The sequence below is a fragment of the Rhamphochromis sp. 'chilingali' genome (assembly GCF_963969265.1).
Source record: "Rhamphochromis sp. 'chilingali' genome assembly, chromosome: 12".
NCBI classification, from domain to species: domain Eukaryota; kingdom Metazoa; phylum Chordata; class Actinopteri; order Cichliformes; family Cichlidae; genus Rhamphochromis; species Rhamphochromis sp. 'chilingali'.
In genome coordinates this window covers 37,097,745-37,103,639 of record NC_137939.1, presented here as the reverse complement: position 1 = coordinate 37,103,639, position 5,895 = coordinate 37,097,745, and positions in this window count along the sequence as shown.

The window sequence follows — 5,895 nt, the reverse complement described above, 5'->3', positions numbered from 1 at the left end:
ATATGTAAGCATTTAAACACTGCAGAGAGTAGAATTAACAGTAACAGTATTGTAGAAATTCATTTCACCGAAACAATAACGTGGCGCACAGTGTGACCTCAAAAAAGGCGCACATCTTTGACGCTGTGTTTTCTCGTCCACACGTAAATACAAAAACTGAGTTTCTAAATATCCACCCTGGCCGGAGTTTTTAGAAATCTCCGTTTTCAGTGACCGAAAACGCCGTTTACGTGTGGACGGGAGGTGCAAACGCATAGAAAAATCTGCGTTTTCAAAAATACCCGGGTACGTGTGGACGTAGCCTCAGTGTGAGTCACTAAAAGACAAGGATCCAGAATTTGCTGCGCTGGCTGCTGAGCTCTGTGGGGTTTTACCTGCACTAGATGCACCTGCTCCGTGTCGTTTCTATCTCGGACTTTATGTCCTCTACAAGAGTTTCTGGGGTTTTTTTTGCTGGTTCTTCAAATGTTCAATAAAAACATGTATGCTAATTCATAATGAAGAAAGCTTTGTAACTATCCCCACTAGTGAAGACTGTCATTTCCACAACACAGAGGTGCGGCACACCTGGTGAAAGCTCGCTCAGCTGTTGCACTTTATTTGATTTCATTGTTGGAGCAGATTGAGACGTAAAGCTCACACCGGAGGCCGAATACCTGATGAAATATCAGCGTCAACCCGATGCGACGGGGAAATGTCTACCTGTCTGTGCATACCTGTAGACACCTGTCACTGGATTTATAAATTACCTGCAGATTCACGCGTGTGGAATTAGTGTGATAATCGTCACACATGCAGTCAGAACGTGTAGATTAAAGCCCTCGTCACAGTTTGCACATGTGGCCTCAAATATCACAGGAACTAAAACAGGAAGTGAGACGAGCTTCTGTGGCCGTGTGGGGCTCTTCATCCGGGCGCCCTGCTCTAACATCACCATCACTTCACCAATTTCACATTTTATTCACTGAGACCTGTAAACAGCGACAAAACCATAAACCAATCAGGAACGAGTTCACTCTTTGGTTTGAGGAACCATTTTTCAGACCACGCCCATCTTTTAGCCATGCCCTGCTCCTGGTTCTGGAGGGTCACTCAGTGGACGTGTCCAAATTCATGGGCTGCGTCCTCCTGAGGCCGCATTTGTGGACCGATTACGTCACAGCGACACGATGAAGGCTGTCCAAATTCGTAGACTCCTCTGAATGCAGCCGACAAATGCGTCCTCCTTTTCCACGAATTTGGGGTCGGGTGTGTCTTTCGTGGCCCACGATATCCCAGAATTCATAGCGCGGCCCAGCCAAACTCCAGTTTCCAACGATGGCAGCCGCCACTAAGTTTTAAAATTACTCTTATTAATCTTTCTGGGTCACAAAATAAACTTTGAACATATTTTCAGCTGTGTAAACTTCAAATATCTGCTCAGTTTATCAAGATATCCCATATTTGCAAAAGTGCTTCGACGTTTTCAGAGACATCTTTTACCCACCAGCTCGACAGCTAGCCGGGAGCTCGAGGGTCACCGATGCGGCCGAGAACGGCACAACTCCGGCACATCATGTTCAGATCACCGCGGAGTTTCACTACTCGGGTTAAACGTAATATATAAGTCACTTAGACAACCTAAAATGTTGTTGTTGGGCTTTTTTCAGTGTTTTGTTTGTTCGTGAGTAAATCGGTTTGGCTGAGATCAAAGTTATTAGTTTAGATAAAATAAAACTTTATTAATCCATCGGGTGGTTTTCACACAGCTGAATAAACGTCAAACAGAAAACTGATTAAACAGACGTGTGAGACGGTCGAGAGTTTCCTCCAGTGTCTGGTTATATTTTAGATAGCAAGGAGCAGACGGCCGAGTTTATTAAACTCCACCGAGGCAGTGGTGACGCTAATCAGAAGGCTGGACCGTCCAATTTCCCCAACCTCGTACTTCCGGCCTACCTGATCTTCTGAGGACCCGGCCCATGTAGACCGCGAAGGCCGGGTCCTCAAGAGGATGCAGCCCATGAATTTGGACACGACATGTGGTTCGTTTCCTTCTACGGTGAAGTCGGGGGAGGAGCTTGTCCCCAGGGGATCGCCGCCCTGTTATTAAGAGTGGACGTTCACAGGAACGACCTGCAGGGTGAGGTGCGCTTGTTTCATCTACTTGGCTCTGTGGTTGCTTGGTTTGGAGGTGGAGGAGGAGGAAGAAGCGCTGAGGATGATGCTGACCCATAATCCTTTGGTTCCCACGAGACCCGGCAGTCCTGAGAGGAGAGAAGCGAGGGGGAGGGCCATTAAAGCATTTAAACAGGTTTTAGTGCAGACGCCTGCTCTGCTCCGCCCTCTGTGCTTCACACGTGAATACATTGAAAACTGGATTTCTACAACCTGTAGCTGTTTTCTGGCGTGGCGTTTGAGGATCAGTTTCAGGCGTGTTCACTGAAGGTTTACCTGGAGCTGTTTCCACGGTAACCCAAAGCGTGGGCAGTCTCTGCTTGTCCTGACAGCCGCGTGCGGGCTTGGTGGGTTCTGGACTCGGCGGTAGACCTGAGGAGAGCAGACAGACGGGTGAAAACCACGTTTCGTGCGACAGAACCGACCAGCTGTTCTGAGATTAGTTTGGTGTCGGTGGTCGAGTCCGTCATTTTTACCCACGGCTGTCATCGTCACCCCGTGACCCAGGCGAACAACGTGGACCCGCGCTCTGACTCATGTGGCGTCGAAGCGGCTGAGCATGCTCAGTGTGGATGTTTTCTCTCTGCTCACTGATCCAAACACACTGCTGCAGAGGAGCAAAGCGTCCGTCCTGCTGCCTCAGGCGAACGTTACCCTCGTTACCCTCGACTGTTTTTTAACCCGTGACACATGACTGAGTGAATGTTGATGCACACCTGCTCTTCTTCTGCTTTGCTCATTTCCTGACGTTAAACACAAAGTTTCTGATGATGAGCTCAGGTGGCTCTGAACACTTCATCACACCTGCAGCTCGAGAGAGGCAGCCAATCAGAAGAGCCGTTGTTGCTGCTGGTTTGTCGTTGTATAACAGGATGAACTGGTGCAGAAAACTGAATGAAGACAAATGTTTGTTTTACATGCAGGAGTTTGTCTAGTGGGGTCAAAGGTCAAAGATTCAGAACATGGTGCTCACTTTCCAGAAGATGTTTGTTTGCAGTTATCTTTATTCTGAGCACGACCAGGACGCATGCACGCCAACACGCCAACACACCTTTGTGCCACATCAGAGATTTACCATCACAATGACTCACAAGTTAAAAATACAGCTTACGGTGTGTGTGTGTGTGTGTGTTATGTGTGTATGTGTGTGTGTGTGTGTGTGTTGTGTGTGTGTGTGTTATGTGTGTGTGTGTTATATGTGTGTGTTCATACTTCGGTAGAAGTGGTTTCGGGCGAGCACGCAGGCTGGAGAGTTGACACTGGTCATGGTGGTTCAGGGTGGGTTTGCTGACCTGCAGGATCCACAACCTGCAGACAGACAGATGGAGGTCAAAGGTCAGATCCAGTTTGAAAGGTGTAAATAATGTAACAGAGGCAGGAACAGAAACAGGATGAAGTCAGGAGGAAGTAGAAGAAATGAATAAAAGCAACGAACCAGAATAGAAAACTGATTTATTGGAGCACCCAGACTCCCTGAGCATCATCTCTGAGATTCCTCCGGCCCGTTTCCATCGGCACCTCGACTTTAAAAGCAGTGATGGAGGGGGGAGGCTGCCAGCCGGCTCCCAGCATTTAAACAGTGATCGATAAACTCTGAGGAGCTGAGCGGCTGCACACCGTGCCTGCAGGAAGTAGGAGCAGTGCTGACGTCCACGTGTTGGTTTAATGTAGCGTCTTAAGGGGAAGATGCAGGAGTTTGGGTCTGACTCATTACTCCTCACGAGAAAGAAGCTGTTTCCATGACGTCTGCTTATGTCGGTGATAAAACCTCATACCGAAATGAAGCTTATGAGCCTTTATCACCGCTTTGAAGCTTCTGTGCTGACATGAGACAATGTGCTCACAGTTCAAATGTTATGGAAAGTAATTCAACTTTTTTGGGTTTTTTATTATTGGTGTGTGTGTGTGTCTGTGTGTGTGTGTGTGTGTGTGTGTGTGTGTGTGTGTGTGTGTGTGTGTGTGTGTGTGTGGATTTAATATCCAGCACAGGCTTACAGGATGAATCTGCTCACATGCAGCCAGCTGCCCCGCAGAGGCCGACGCCACATAAACTGGAGGCAGGACTGTGAGAAAAACCAGTCAGAGGCGCATCAAACCAGTATTCAACCAAACATCTGTCACTGGTGTTTCCGTTCAGCAGCAACTGAGAGCCTGAAAGTGACATCATCCATACGTGGGAGAGAAACAGGAAGCTCACTGCGGGCCTCAGTTACTGAGTCAGCTGGAAAAATTCATAACTTCAGTTTTTCTGATGATCAGATACGTTCAGCGTTAATGTTCGACCTTTGTAAATGTTTGGTTTGCAAAGACCTCTGGGGTCAAAGGTGGCATCAGCGTAATGTCAGCGGCTTGAGGAGGAGGGCGGAGCATCCGAGCTCAGCCTCACACTTTGAGTCAGCTTAAAAGGCTTTTAGCACGAGCAGCTATTTCTGCTATAGGTGGGCAGCAGAGAAGAGCCCCCCCCCTCAGGAAACGCTGATGCCTGAGTCAGTGTGACCTTTCACCTGAGCATGGGCGTAGGAGCTTGGAGGGGGACGTCTTTGCCGTGTTTGTGTTCCTGTATTCGTGTGTACTCGGTGCTTCGACCTTGTTGAAATACATCTGCCTGGAAACCTCTGGAGGTCATTCAGTGTAATGTGATTACTTTGGCAGGTGTGTTTTCCTGATAAGCTGAGGTCAGAGTCGTAGACCGGAGGCCGGTGTGTTTGCGTCCTCGTGGTGTTCAGTGGCAAGTCGACCTGTTGGTTTTAGATAAGTTCCTTTTTTTGGTTACAGAAAATATTTGCTGTTGGAGGACTCTGGACTGGACGCTTATTTTTAAACCCGCCGGCTCCGGTTTGGCCCTCTGGGTCCTTTACAGTGAGCTCACATACAAACTTCCAGACACTTTATCTGCACAGATGATCTTAACCTGAAGCTGTGACGCTGCGTGGCTGCGGCCCACGCTAACATTTGTACACAAATCTCTGAAGTTTGTAGATTTTAAAATCAGAGCTGTTACTTTACATTCAGCTGTGTTTACTCTGCAGAGCGCTCAGCGATTCTATCAGCTCGACCAACATCAGCAAACACACAAACTGTGTGTGTGCAGCTGAAGGTCCAGCTGCTGTATCTGACTGAGAGGGAAAAGACGGAGAGCTCAGAGATGCAGACAGATCAGAAAGGGAAGCAAACGCAAAGCTTACATGTGACGTAGAATCACATGTTGCATCTGTGTATGACGCCTTTTGATAAATGTCCTGCAAAACAAACTAAGGTGCACAAACTTGTGTTATTCAAGTGTTGCATGATGACACTGGGCAGTGTCCTCCTGGACAAACAGGTCAGCTTTCATTAGTGTGGTGAATCCACAGGAAGCTCTGTGTGTGACTGATACACCGTGGAGCTCGTGCTTACAGTCAGGTCACAGCGAGTGTAGCAGGGATGAATTGATCATATGATGATGCTGAGATTCAGTCACTGAACTGCATCTTTATTAGGGATGGGTCCCGGTATCGTTCTGACATAAATGGTAGTAACCAGACCGAAAAGCAGCGCACATTTCGGTGCTTTTTTTCCCCCCTGAGATGTCATACACTTTGGATCCTAGCCAATCATTTTACGTTTCCGAGGATAGTAGGCGGGCCCAGGTACGTCCGTTCTTTTAGAGCAGAGCTACAGATTAAAAATGTCCAAGGCGAAGCGGTCAAAGTCTGGCTGTACTTCACAGCAAAAGATGCAAACTCAGCAGCAACAAGT